Raw genomic sequence first — 14,520 nt, 5'->3', positions numbered from 1 at the left:
GCAATTCCTATTCCTCGTGCTCTGTGCAATGACCTGGAACTCTCAGTCTTTTATGCTGGGAAGTTGGGAGAAGAAAAACCCCTTGTATGGTGTAAATTCAAGTTCCAGGGGTGTTCTGCATAACTTCAGGGGATGTTGGACACAGGGGCAGACGTGACGGTCCTCCCACCACAAAAGTGGCCGTCACACTGGGAGCTGCAAAGCATGGCCACGCCGGTCTTAGGACTAGGCGGGCCCCAGCCAGCAAGGCAATCCAAGAATATTATCCAAATTAAGGGTCTGAACGGACTGCTAGCCTCAGTACGTCCGTTCGTGATCGACTGTAAATTTACACTATGAGGGAGAGACGCCATGTCCCAGTGGGGAGCCAAATTGGAATTTCCGGCCCTCCAGCATTTTTAGGTGCGGCCACTGAAGAGCGCCCCACACAGAAATTAACATGGCTCACAGATAAGCCTGTTTGGGTGGAGCAGTGGCCGCTAAGTAAACAAAAACTACAGGCGCTCACAAAACTAGTGGAGGAGGAATTGGCAAAGGGACATATAGTTGAAACTAACAGCCCCTGGAACTCTCCTGGAACTGAGCAGGCAAGCCCATTGCTGTCAACCAGGGCTGCCTTTCTGCTTCATCATCTTAGGTGAGTTACCCCATTTATACGGTATAATATTCCAGTGGGACAAGGGCCAACAGGACCCCCTCTTGATAATAGAGTGGGTGTTCCTTGGCCACAGACAGTCCAAAAGTATCACCAGGCCACAAGAGCTTATGGCGCAGCTCATAATACGGGCCAGGGCTCGTCTGCAAGTACTAGCGGGTTGCGGCTTCACATGTATCCACCTCCCCATCAAAACATCCACAGGGAAAATGACCAAGGAGACCTTTGAACACCTTTTAAGACAAAATGAAACTTTGCAGTTTGCTCTAGACAGCTTCTCAGGCCAAATTCAAATCGGGCATCCTGGCCATCATCTGTTCAATACAGAATTCTAATTGTTGCCAAAAGAATTGCAAAGTAAAAAGCCACTCAAAGCACTGACAGTATTCACAGATGGGTCAGGGAAGTCCCACAAGTCAGTAGTGACTTGGAAAGACCCAGAGACTCAGTTGTGGGAATCAGATGTTAAGGTGGTGGAAGGTTCCCCACAAGTGGCTGAGTTGGATGCTGTCGTCAGGGCTTTTAAAAAATTCGATCAACCTTTTAATATAGTCACAGATTTGGCATATGTGGCAGGAGCAGTGTCTAGAGCTGAACATGCAATTGTAAAAGAGCTCCCAAATCAAGTCATCTCAGGTTGCTCCCAAAATTAGTACACCTGGTTTCTAACCGTGAGCATCCTTTTTATGTGGTACATGTGAGATCACACACGGATCTCCCAGGCTTTATTGGCAGCCCCAGTACAGCTGGGAGGCCAGCCAAACATAGTCGAGCAGGCCAGGCTCAGCCATCAGCAGTTCCATTAAAATGCCCCAGGTCTAGTACGCCAGTTCTATCTGCGGCATGACCAAGCCAGGGAAATTGTGGCCTCATGCCCCAACTGTCAGGAGGCAGCTTTACCAACTCTGGGAGCAGGTGTGAATCCCAGAGGTCTCCGCAGTTGTGAGGTGTGGCAGATGGATGTCACCAAAGTCCCTGAATTTGGGAAACTCAAGAATGTCCATGTAACCGTGGACACCTTCTCGGGAGCAGTTTTTGCCTCTGCCCACATAGGGGAAAGGGCCACAAACGTGAAAAAAACACCTCATACATGCCTTTGCCACCTTGGGGGTCCCAGCCACGATAAAAACTGACAATGGTCCAGCATATACTTCCAGGGTGCTCAGTAACTTCCTGCAGGAATGGGGGGTCCAACATAAAACCGGGATTCCTCACTCCCCCACCGCCAGGCCATAATAGAGAGGACTCACCAGACGCTGAAACAGGTCCTCCGGAAGCAGCGGGGAGATGTGCGAGTGCTGTCACTGCACGAGAGGCTCTGCAAGGCATTGTTTACCATCCATTTCCTAAACTGCTCTTTTGACAGGCAAGAACCACCAGCCCTGAGACATGTCAAACAACATCAGGAGCTCCAGCCAGAGGAGAGGCCTCCAGTACTAGTGAGGGATCCAGACTCTAAAGAAATCCAGGGTCCATTCCCACTTTTGACTTGGGGACGGGGATATGCCTGCGTATCCACGCCCTCAGGAGTCAGGTGGATCCCCAGGAGGCATGTCAAACAATACACACCAGGACAGTCAGTGAGTCAGAGTGATACGTTGCCAGTGGATGCAACCAATGATCCCACCAACCAAGGGGTTGAGTCCAATAGCAGGCGCCGCAGAGAGGAAAGGGACTCAGCATCTCCCTAAATAGCATTCTTCTCACATCTACCTCAGTCCGTGTATGTCCCCAGTCCACATGTTTGTAACAAAGTTTTTGCCCCAGTTCCCCTATCCCCAAACACCCAGGGAAAAAACAGATCCAGCATCATCTCTAGGCCCTCTCCATCTGCAAAGCAGTCACCGCAGTCGCAGCAGCAGAAGAAGGTAGGACAAGAGGCCACCGCGCGAGAATCCAAATGAAAGCAACTGTCTTTTTAATATTTTTTTAAGCGGGGAGATGTTGCATCCTGGATTTGGGTTCAAATTATGAGTTTTTTCTTTGTTAGTTTTCCAGTTTTGTGTACCCTCATGCATCTCCCGGGTTTTCCCCTACTCCTGTGGTTTCCGTGCCCGTCTCCCCGTTCTCGCAGTCCCGCTCACCCCAAAGCCCCGTGTCCACCTCTGCCGTGTTCCCATTGGTCGCTGTAATACATGTCATCACCACGACGTCTGTATCCATTGGGCAGGAGGATTCCCCATCCTCCCTGTCCCACCCCTATTTCCTCCCACTCTGCGTCACGCTCAGGGCCATTTTTGTCCGTGCAAGGTTGGGAGCGGGCTGCAGCTTTTCCACAGCAGCTCTCGCAGCCAATAAAGCATCCAGCCGCCATGCAGACGGATTTGGACAAATTCCCTACCATTTTGCTTCTTCCCTCATGCCGACGGCAAAGCGCAGCCAGCAGCCCACCCCGGAGAGCGGCAGCAGAAGCGCCCGGGAACTGCGGCGAGCCCCAGCCCCGATGAGAAGCTGAGACGCCCAAGCTGGGCACTCGAGAGCTGACCAGGGTCGAGAAAAGTAACGCGAAGCCCCGGTCCGATCCCTTGCACATCTTGGAATGGGTTTTCCTGCCCCATCAGCCGCAGAAGACGGCAACTGAATTGCCTGAGTTGCTTGCTCGCTTAATAATCAAATGCCGGCAACGGTGTTTGCAATTGATGGGCGCAGATCCCGCAAAGATCATACTCCCGGTATCCCGGGAGGATTTTGACTGGAGCCTTGCACATAGCGTATCCCTGCAATGTGCTCTGGAAAACTTTTCAGGGCAGATCAATTATCTGCCCAGCCACAAGCTACTGCAGGTGGCGAAATCCACACAAATTTCTTTGCGGCCCAAAAATAGTCAGGAACCCGTGCAAAGGCCCACCGTCTTTACTGATGGCTCGGGGAAGACTGGAAAGGCCATTGCTACCTGGCAGGATGGATCTGAATGGCAGGTTCTGGAAGGTCATCTGGATGGATGAGCCCAATTGGTTGAATTAAGGGCTGCTGTTATGGCATTTGAGAGATTTTCCCAGGAACCTTTCAATTTGGTCACGGATTCCGCCTATGTGGCTGACATTGCACAGCGATTGGGTCATTCAGTGTTGAAGGAGGTCAGTAATCCTGCCTTGTTTCATTTACTGAAGACATTGTAGTGTGCCATTCAGGCCCAGGTTCATCCATTTTATGTTTTGCATGTGAGGAGTCACACCAACTTGCCAGGATTTGTGGCAGAAGGTAACGCGAGGGCTGACAGGTTGGCTAACCCGGCATGGGTAGCACCTCAGCCTGATACACTCGCGCAGGCCAAGGCATCGCATGGGTTTTTCCATCAGAACGCACATACCTTGCAGAAGCAGTTTCAGCTGACGCCAACGGAGGCTTGTGACATTGTCGAGTCCTGTGACGACTGCCATGCGCTTGCTTCGCCTTTACCAGCAGTGGTAAACCCCAGAGGTCTTAGATCTTTGGAGCTTTGGCAGACCGATGTCACCCAGATTGCCAAGTTTGGCCGGCTCAAGTATGTGCATGTCACGGTGGACACGTTCTCCTCTGCGATGTGGGCTTCTGCTCACACTGGAGAAATGGCCTGCAATGTCATTGCCCACTGGCGGCAGGCTTTTGCCGTCCTGGGGGTACCTTCTGCTGTGAAAACCGACAATGGTCCTGCTTACGCATCGCAAAAGGTGCGGCAGTTCCTGCAGTTGTGGGGTGTGTCACACAAGTTTGGTATCCCTCATTCTCCAACTGGTCAAGCTATTGTAGAACGCGCTCATGGTACCCTGAAGCGGGTTCTTCAAAAACAGAAAAGGGGAATGCAGGGTGAAACCCCGCACAGTCAGTTGGAAAAAGCATTGTACACCATCAATCATCTTATGGTGCAGCAGAACTCAAATAACCCTGTCATTTTGAACCATCATTTCTTGTTGCAGGCTGCGGACGAGGCACATCAGCCTCGAGCAAAGGTTCGAGTGCGGAATTTAGTCACCAAACAGTGAGAAGGTCCTTATGACCTTATCGCTTCGGGGCGCGGGTATGCTTGTGTGTCCACAGATACTGGGGCACGCTGGGTACCTTCGAAGTGTGTTCGCCCTGACCTGCGACCACAGAGACAGAATCCGGCTGACGGGCAACATGGAAACCGTGACCAACCTGAAAGGCATCAAGTGGGTGAATCGCTGAGTGATGACTCGGATGCAGACGACGCGAGTGATCACTCTGATGATTCCTCCATGAATGGACATTGAAGCCTGTTTATTTTTCTTTTCCCTTTTCTTTTTTAAACTGAGAAGGGTGAGATGTCGCCCTGATTTCTTAGGATTTGCTAAAGCCTTTTGAGTTTACATTCTTGTAGAGAACTTTCTCATGCAACTTTCTGTAAACAACCTATTGTTTTGCATTCTTTCATAGAGGTGAAAAAACTTGATGGACTGGTAGTTTGTCCAGTGTCGTTGGAGAGGTGGCACGTTCACCCTCCAATCCACTGGCACCTTTTGAGAACTATAAATGATTGGAGACAGAAGAAATAAATTGGTCTCTTCATCGTGACCAAAGCTGTGGTGCGTAGTTTTTCCTTGTGTCCTCTGTTGACATTTGTTTGTGTGTGTGACTCATTCTCACACACAACAAGACAACAATAAGGTACCTTTTACTTTCAAATCACCTGTGACAATTTCAGGTACTACTGGCCAGCCCTGGTACTCTTGGATATCCCTCAATCAAGCTGTGTTGTCCAACCCCAGATTCTCTTGGGCATTATTCCTCAATCCAGCTGTGTTGTCCAACTCTGGATGCTCTCGGGCATATCCTCAATCTGGCAGAATTTTTAGGGGCCCCTTCTACACTTTTTGCTTTATTTTATTCTGCTTTCTCAGTGGATTATGCCAGGAAAACCCTCTGCTCCCTGTCTCCAAGGGGTCCCACCCCTTCCCTGAGACCCAGTCCCAGTTTCCCCAGGGAAATTCTCTCACACTTTTTTTGTCACTCGCTCCGTCTCTTTACTGGCTGTTTTTCTCAAGAAAAAGATGAAACCACAGCATGGGAGACTCATCCCTCACTTGGCAGGTCTGGGATAACCAGCCTGCCTCTCATTCCCACGCATTCATCCCCCTCCTTATCCGCCCCTTCCAAACAAATACTTACCTATCCTTTATCTTCAGGTCTTTGTCTGTATGCACACTGTAGTCTTAGGGGCTAATTACCGCGGTTTTAGGGACTCTTTTCCATTTGTTTTATTGCCTCCTTTTGTGCATCGTTCATAACCTGCGTCTGTTGTCTGTCGGTCACACTAGAGGAAACGGAGCAAGGCTGCCTAATCATGCAGGGCGCGCCTTCCTCACCCTGACTCCCCTAAGGCACTGGCAGTGAGGTATTAAGAACCATCCTCTGCTACCATAATTGTGAAAAATACCAGTCACTTGTTTTAAAATTTTAAAAGTTTCATAGAAATAAAATAGTTATAAAAACAGTAATAAAAATTAGAGCATTAAGAATTTGGTCAATCAGAGTTAGGACAATAAAGGTCAATAAAAAGCAAAGAATTACGGATGTCTGGATGCTTTCAGGCACTAAGCCACAAAAAGCATGCCTTGTGAACAAAGGATTAAACCTTAAAAGCAATAGCTTGTTGCATATTCATATATCTGATTTATGATGCATAAATTCTTTGCAAACTAGGGATTTTTCTGGTTTTTAACTTTTTCCCCTTAATCCTGGTGGCTCCTTAAAGACAGAGAAGAGATAGAAGGATGTTTGTCTTTTCCGATAAGGAGGCAGTAACTTTTGTTGTTATCTTTGTGCGAAGAATTTCTTGATTATCTCATCCGTTCCTTGTGCTAGCTACAAAAAGGTGTCTTACATCACATAGCTTCTATTTTAATATTATGCTGTAGCCTAAAACTATATTTACACGCTACTTAAAGTGATTAATACAATATTACTAAAAAAGGATTAATACAACACTACTTCCAAGCATAACACATATAGTATTTATTTTAATATTTGTGATGAGCCAATCATATGTTTTTTTTCCAAACATAACACCATATTTGTGTATTAAATTCTACAAACATAAGCAATGCATTTGGTGTTTTTTTTCTGATTTTGTTCTCTTTTCTTTACCAAGATTTAAATATATTTATATAAAATCTTTACTCTTTTAATCCCCTTCTCAACCCAGGCACTGGAGGAACTGCTCACAGCCAGGTATGTGACCTGCCAGTAGAGGGCAATACTTCATGGCTATTCAACCAAAACCACCCAAAACTTCACAAACGAAAGACATATCTAGGGAAAAGGGCAAGAAAAAGTTGCTGTGATGCAAGAGGCAAGGGAGTACTATAGCCATGTAGCAAAACCGACCCATGTCAGCCCCATGCACCTGCATAGGTTTTGGTTTTTAAAGAAACTGTTAAAAGAAAACATTGATAAATGAAGTGTGAATTGAAAAGTTGCTCTGCACATTCCCTGGAACACAGAGAATCAGCTGTCAGTTTTGCAGACATGGCATTTCTTGTCTGTTTTTTCCTTAGGTTGGGGAGCACAGGGTCACTCAGGCTGTTGTTCCCTGTGAATCAGAAAATCTCTGCACCACACAATGCCAAGGCTGACTGTCACCATGGGGGTGTCAGGGAATGATAATGCATGGAGAAAAGGGACAAAAGGCAGAATTAGGTATGCCGGGGCTCTGCTGTACACCTGGCATTGATAAATATAATCTGCTTTCTACTGAGTGTGCTACTGCTTACTGTGGTAGATGCTCAAGCATCTCACAAGCACATTGACCAACCTGATGCTATCAATTACCAGATGCTCATTTTTTCCCCTCCAAACAGTTTCTGAGGCCAACCTCAGTTCACCTGTGAAATGCACCCTCTGACTGCTGACATTATCTTATGGTCTGTGTTTCCTACTGTGTGACTGGCCCAAGGAAATCATACAGAGCAAAGGAAGAAGATATTTTCATATTCTCTGAAGGTTATTGGTATGGGTATTTTTGTGAGTACACTTAAAATTTTATTAAAGCCAAGGCCATTTTTCACGAGAAATAAAAAATTGTTACTCTCTCCATAGGACTGAAAACATACTTGAACAAGAGAAATCAAGTATTTCTGATCTAATTAAAGTTATCTGCAGCCCAATAAAATACAATGGCAGACCCATCCAAGAACAGCCAACTGTGTCATACTTGGATCACCGACCTGGAAGATGAGGTTCAGGTATCTGCTCTGATTTGGACAGGCTAAAAATAGAAGTGATGATATCACTCATCACCAGTGGAATCTTACCATGAAGGTGAGGCACTCTCCATTTTAAATTGGAGACATTTTTTTAACCAAATGCAAAGTAAAACCCCCCAGTTTCAGTGATTCAGCAATTTCCTAGGAAAAGTCAGGATTTGTCCTCAGCTTATGGCAGTGTTTCTTCAGCCATTGGATGGCTATTTTCAAAAAGGAGTAAGAAGATCTTGCTTGGTGCTACATGTCACCTTTAATGAAAACTGCACTGTGTACACATTACTGACAGTCAAAGTTCAAGAAACATTTACATTATTCTGCAAATTCGTTTCTGTGATTGCCAAGCCAGAAAGGACCATCTAAGCAATCTAGTCTGTCTCCAGCCTGTCAGGGTCATCAGTGCTTCAGCTTGGCTTAGGCTAAGAACAGTTTTATTTAATTCAGTTAAATTTTGTTTCCAGAAAAGAATCCCAGGCCAAATCCAGAATTGCAGCAGGGCAATATACAACAACCAGCCCCAAAGTGGACCTGACCCAGACTGAGAAGCAAGATGTTTTCTATTGCCATCTGTGTAGCAGTTGTTTTCTGTTAAGTGAGAAGAGTTTTCCTCATCTCTTTCACAACCAGTCCTCTCTCAGGGGAGACATCTGGCTATTGAATGCCACTGCATGACTGATAAGAACTATAACATCCCATTGTGAGATGCTCCGCCCAGAGGGAGGAGCCAAGCATTCCTAACTGGATATAATCTGAGTTTTGGGGACATCAGAGTCAGCCTTTCTACAGGTTCCCAAGAGGAAACAGCTGGGGTTTTGCACTGGACCTTCAGAGGAAGACTACACCCTTTCTACAGGATCACTGCTCCAACAGAACCACAACTGCTACTCCAAGAGGACTGCAGCCATTCCAATTTGGACTGCTACCAACACTCTGGCCAAAAGGGTGTCAGGTTGTATTCTGACTCTGTCAGTGGTTTTCCTTTTGTATTATTGCATGTATTTTGTTTATTTTCCCTTTTCTCAATAAATTGTATTTCTGACTTGGAGTCTTTCACAGGTTTTGCTTTCAAAGCAGAACAGGACCCCCAAAGCTATGAGGACAGAACTAGAAATGTACTGGATTTACAGTAGGTAGGGATCACTTAAACTGTTATGTGGGAAATGCTGAAGGGAGAAATGGTTCCAGCCCTGTTCCTTTGAGAAGTTATGTACCTAACTCCGGTCTCGTGGTACCATGCAATTTTCTTGCCTACAAGCATTTTTTTCACCTGGAATGAAATCTGGTTTTGATAGTTAAACATAATTTTTCAACACTTGCCCTCCAAATAATTTTCTCCAACCCTCAGTCATTTTTTGTGTCTCTTTTCTGTACTCTCTCCAATTTTTTCACCATATGTTTTATAATGTGGCTGTGAGACCCATAAATAGTCACTCAAGTTCAACCTTACTAGTGCCATACGACACCTGGCTGCAGACCAAGACTCACATCAGCCCTTTCAGATGTGAGGGTCCAACTCAAAGCTGGCACAGAAGTTTGTCCAGCTTTTTGTTCTGTGTTTGCAAGAAGCATCTTCTTACAAGAAGCATCTTAGTATTTTGTGATGCACTAAATAGTTATTTAGTTGTTGTTTTGCACTGGGTGATTGGGAATTTGCACTGAGTAGTTTTTATATTGCACTATGTCCCACTGATCTATTCCACACACCTTTCCCTTCCCTGCCCCCCCAAGCCTCAGGTGTGATGGTGTCTCCCTGACCTGCTCCCCCCTCCCCCTTTCCTCACCTGTGTCTCATTGGATGTGGCCTCTCGATTTTGCCCCACCCCCTTTTTCCCTGAACTCAAAACCCCCCCGGGACAAGACATTCGACCTCTTTCTCTCCTGGTTGTCACCAGATGCCTGGGCCTCTCTGTTATCCCCTGAGGTGTCACCTGGATCTGAGGTCGCTCCTTTATAATAAACAGGATTTGAGTCCTGAGGAGGAGAGTGCCTTTTGTCTTTTATCTGTGTCCATGTAGGATTCCACCCCGTGCTCAGAGGGGACCAAATGCATTAAAATGCATTAAAATGCATTTTGTTTGTCCAAGACAGCTGGTGCAGTTTATGTCAGGCTGCCCTGGACTTTCATTCTTTGCTATTTCACCAACCATAATGTCATTTACAAATGTCATCAGGAGTAGTTTTATATTTACTTTCAGATCACTGATGAATACCATAAGGGAAAACTCTAGTAACACCCCTCTGACCATAATTATGCATTGACAATTGCTTTCAGATATCTGTTGGTTAGGCAGTTCTTAAATAATTTCATGTTTGCTCCTCTCCTGAACCCAATTTCTTTTGCTTGGCTAAAACATATCTTTGAGGAGGTCATCCAGTCTCCAACCTGAAAATGTAATGATATGGTGATTTTTACTAATCCATCTATTAAGTTTCTGGAATGATTAACCATTAAGAACCATGTACATCTTCATTGCAATGTGGTCTTTTCTCTGAATTCTACATCTAGTTATCAATTCCTTTTGTGACTCTCCCAGTTAGATTAAACAATTCTTTATACATGGAATTCCCAAGTAGATACAGTATTTCCATCCATTCCCTACCCTAAATTATGTAGCTTTCAATTGCCTCCTGCCAGTCCTGTGCTTCACTGACTGATGTTATATTTCTGCTAATGTGTTGTATGTATTGTGCTTCTTATTCACGTTACTGCTTTTATATTAGTTTATAAAGCCTTACACATATGTAAGTACATATATTCAAGGCTATATGTACATATATATGCAAAATTGTAATCAGTATGAAAATTGTGATGGAAATACACACCATCATAGATCAACAAAGCATATAAGAATGCAGGATATGCTTTGATGCTTATTAGTAATTAGATTCTTTGAAGTTATTTATGAGGAAAAGAATTTTGTGCGCTTTTGAGATCGGTTACTTGTTTACTTGGGAAAGTGCAAAATATAACCACAATTGTAAGAGCAGTGACATACTGACGGATGTTAAAAGAGCTAATGGAGTCAATCATTCAAAGGTTTTCAAAAAGACTTGTATGTCTGAACAGCCTGAGCAAAGGACAGATTCTGGTCTTCTGCTGGTGTGTCAGCAAGTGCTGCATCACTGAGCCCCACAACTTTTGTATGCTGCCTGATTGCAGAGAAATGTTTAGTCACTGGCTCCTGTCTCAGTTTGAAAGACGGGTGTCTGCCAAGGAAGGTGGGAACCTCCCTTGGAATGGAGAATATTACCCCCTTCCCTCCAAATTATTATAACTTTGACATTACGTGCTTTCAGGCAAACATATGGGAAAAGGAATAACAGTTCTTTACTAGTATATGTATAAAAAGGTAAACAAACAACAACGGCAGCAGCAATAAACAAAACTAGAAACCCATTAACAGCCGTCTCTCAGCTGCCAGGCACTTTCCCCTTTGGCGTAGTTTTGATCTCAGCCACCAGGGGCGCTGTTGGCTCCCATGCCAGGCAGGGCAGGTGTGATGATTCCCCCATGGCTGCAGGGGGCGCTGTGGTGAAAAACTCAGCCACCTCTCTGCACGTGCTTAATGGTGGGCACAGCCAGCAGAAGGGATGGAAAAGGGGCTTCCTTTACAAACCGCCAGGGGCAATCAGTCTCAGTGCCCCTCTGGATAGCGAAAGGAGCTGTATCAGTGAGAGGAATGATGGATTTGTCTTTACAAACAAGCTGTGGGTCTGCTGGTAGATAAAACTAGCACTTAGAGATAAAAGAAACAATGGGAAGGATTCCACTGATTGATGAATGGAAAAAGATAGTTGCTTTTACAAATAAACTTTAGGTTTGATGATAAATGAAATTGGACATTGAAAGATGAAAGAAACAATGGGGAAAAACCCTAAATTCCATAAGAATTAAAAATTAAAAGGGAGAGTTATACATTAGAGGGAAACCTTCGGTATCAAGCATATCAGGAAGCCTGTACCTCTCAAGTACCTCAGCCAATGGGGAAAGAGAGAAGGGAAATGCGGCAGGGAAATCAGGATAAAAAGGAGGCTGCAACCTCCAAAAATTTGAGAGACCCCAGGGAAATGACTCATGGCCTTTCCCTTTATTCAAATAAAGTAAAAGGACACCTCTGTCTCTTTCTGGACATAAATACCTGATGGACACCCCTAAACACCCCTAAATAAAGAACTAAATACAGTAGATGGGGATAGACAAATGCCCTAGCTGAGGAAGAGGGAAACAAATCCCCTGATGGACTTTTGTCCGTCACCATCACCTAAAAGAGACTAGACTAGAGTAGGCTGAGAGAAGCAGAGACGGAAAAGACAGAGCCCCCTGGGGCTGCCACCAGGGAAGGAGCGGGGACAGCTGTTGGTCTGGACTTCAGCAACAGACTCTGCACGCCATGCTTCCTCACCCTCTGGCCACCGGTTGTGCCACAGGGAAGAAGAAGGGACAGCTGCTGCTCTGGACTTCAGTGACAGACCCTGCACGGCTCCTCCTTTCGGCCACCTGGGAAAGCTACAACAACTGGGGCAAGCTTTGTTCGGGACCCCTGCCCAGCTGATCTTTTTAATAAAGAGCTGAACATTAATAAAGGCATTAGCCCTGTTCATTTCAGTTGGGGGCTCGGTCCGAAGAGGGCCCCCAGACAGCTGGACAGCTCGACCACCTGCTTTGAGGGACCCTCGGGAGTTGCTGGCTACCTCCGGACCCTAGGATCAGCGTGGGATCCCCGAAGTGAGAGGGACCCGCGAAGGGGCCGGCCGGGAACGGGGGAAGCGAGTGGAATAGAGGAGTGACTGAGACATCTCCTGAGAAGTAAAGCAGGCCCTCCACTGGGCTTGTGGGGATCCCCTAGGGGCAAAGTAAGACCCTGGCAATCAGCGCACTGGGAATGTCACCAGCAGGGCAGGTGGGATGTCCCTGGCATATACAGCAGGATATCCTAGCAGGCAGGAGCAGAAAGTCCCGCCAGGCAGAGGGCAGAGGGCATGTTTCCAGCAGGCAGGACGGGATTACAGGGCAGGTGGGAGGTCCCTGGCAGGCAGGGCCGGAGGTCCCCAGCAGAGCAGATAGGGGAATGTCCCTGGAAGGCAGGGCAGGATGTTCCCGGCAGAGCAGGCATGGACCCGAGTCAGCAGAAAGGCAGGAAGGCAAGCAAACTAAGCCTAGTAGAAGAGTCAGGGAAGGGGGCTTGGCCGGAGTTCGAATGTGAGGCTCGGCAGGATGTTTGACCTTGCCTCGGCAGGGAGACCAAGCTTGCCAAGCCTAGTAAGAAGGTTGGGAAGAAGGTCAAGTAAGAGTTTGGGTGAGACTTAGCAGGGGTCCAAGCCTAAGAAGTCCAGGAGGAAGTCCAAAACTTTGACCGAAGAGCAAGAGAACAAAAGACAATGGATGTGAGTGTGACTAGTGATTGTCCTAGCCAAGAGACAATGCAAAGTGTCAAGAGCGTACTACCAAGAGTGGGAGTTTAGTTAAAAGAGATTAGGTTCACTCAAGAGAGTCAAAATACTTAGGTGTGGGAAGGGGCCAGATGAGCTTTATTTGCCTGCCAGTATATTCCATTTTAGAAAGAGGTACCATTTAAAGTATATTTTTTTCTTTTTGAGGCCTGAAAATGGGAAGAGGTTATTGTAAAGGAGCAGATCCTTCCAAAGAGAAAGCAAAGAGAATTCCCCCTAACAGCCCCTTGGGGCAACTGTTAGACCAATGGGATTCTTGGGAGACCACAAAGGGTCTAGACAAAAGTAAGATGATACATTACAGTATAGAAGTATGGTCGAAGTTAGAACTACAGGGAGAGTGGCCATGGTATGGAACCCGAGATCAGTGGATGTGTAATCAGTTAAACCAACACCTACAAACCCGAAAGGACCCTGGTATAGAACAACTTTTGAATTGTGGTGAAAAATAAAAACCTTACAATTTCGATAGATTTGTAAGATTTGGTATGTATTTTCAGCGCTGGACACACACCAGGGTTTTCCCTTTAATGGGCATGTGTATCCCTTGAGGAATCTGGACTCTTTTTATTACCCCTTACAATTTAAATAGACGTAGGATCTCACAATTAGTTCATGCATATTCATTCTGCTGATTTTGCATTACAATTTACAGTTGGCCCTTTGTACAGAGAACTCTCTAATCCCTTTGTCCATTTCTTGCAGACTTAGTTTTGGTTCTTTTCTTCTTTGTTTCAGTGTTCAACGGGCCCCTCTTATCTCTTCACCTTGGAGATTACATTCTTTCTTCTTGGCTGGGATGATTTTACAAGCACAGCATAGCTAACAGACTAAACAGCATATTCTACCTAGGATAGCAAGTTACTACACAGCACATTTCACCAAAATCCAAATGGATTTTCTACCCTGTTAAATTTTACTCTGGTTCATCCCCTCCCTTTCCTTCATATAAGTAAAATCTTTTACTTAATGCAAATCACTACAATAATAAGCGTCTCTTAATGCTTTACCATGCACATTTGATAAGGAGGTTAACACACCTACAAGCTGCAGTATTCTCCAATTCCAGATTAGCAATATGAAGGATAATCCTAAACTTACTCCAACTAATATCAATAAAACTACAGTGGGGTGACGCAACTTATTAAAAATCCCATTTGCAGTTGGTGGCCATCCAAAGATTACATTCCACCAGTGATGATCTGCATTCTGTTT

At 45.7% G+C, this 14,520-nt stretch overlaps 1 protein-coding gene and 1 long non-coding RNA gene across 2 annotated transcripts in view; one reads left to right on the top strand and one right to left on the bottom strand.

Moving 5' to 3' along the window:
- Positions 1-14,520, bottom strand: part of LOC137465602 (activated RNA polymerase II transcriptional coactivator p15) — a 123,438-nt gene that overhangs the window by 45,939 nt on the left and 62,979 nt on the right. The window lies entirely within an intron of this gene.
- Positions 8,535-14,520, top strand: part of LOC137465603 (uncharacterized) — a 605,328-nt gene continuing 599,342 nt past the window's right edge. The window contains exon 1 of the long non-coding RNA XR_010994717.1: positions 8,535-8,607. This is a non-coding gene — a long non-coding RNA (uncharacterized lncRNA). The remainder of the gene's footprint in view (positions 8,608-14,520) is intronic.

This window comes from Anomalospiza imberbis (genome assembly GCF_031753505.1).
Source record: "Anomalospiza imberbis isolate Cuckoo-Finch-1a 21T00152 chromosome W unlocalized genomic scaffold, ASM3175350v1 scaffold_31, whole genome shotgun sequence".
Classification (NCBI taxonomy): Eukaryota; Metazoa; Chordata; class Aves; order Passeriformes; family Viduidae; genus Anomalospiza; species Anomalospiza imberbis.
This window is presented reverse-complemented; position numbering and strand designations above follow the sequence as displayed.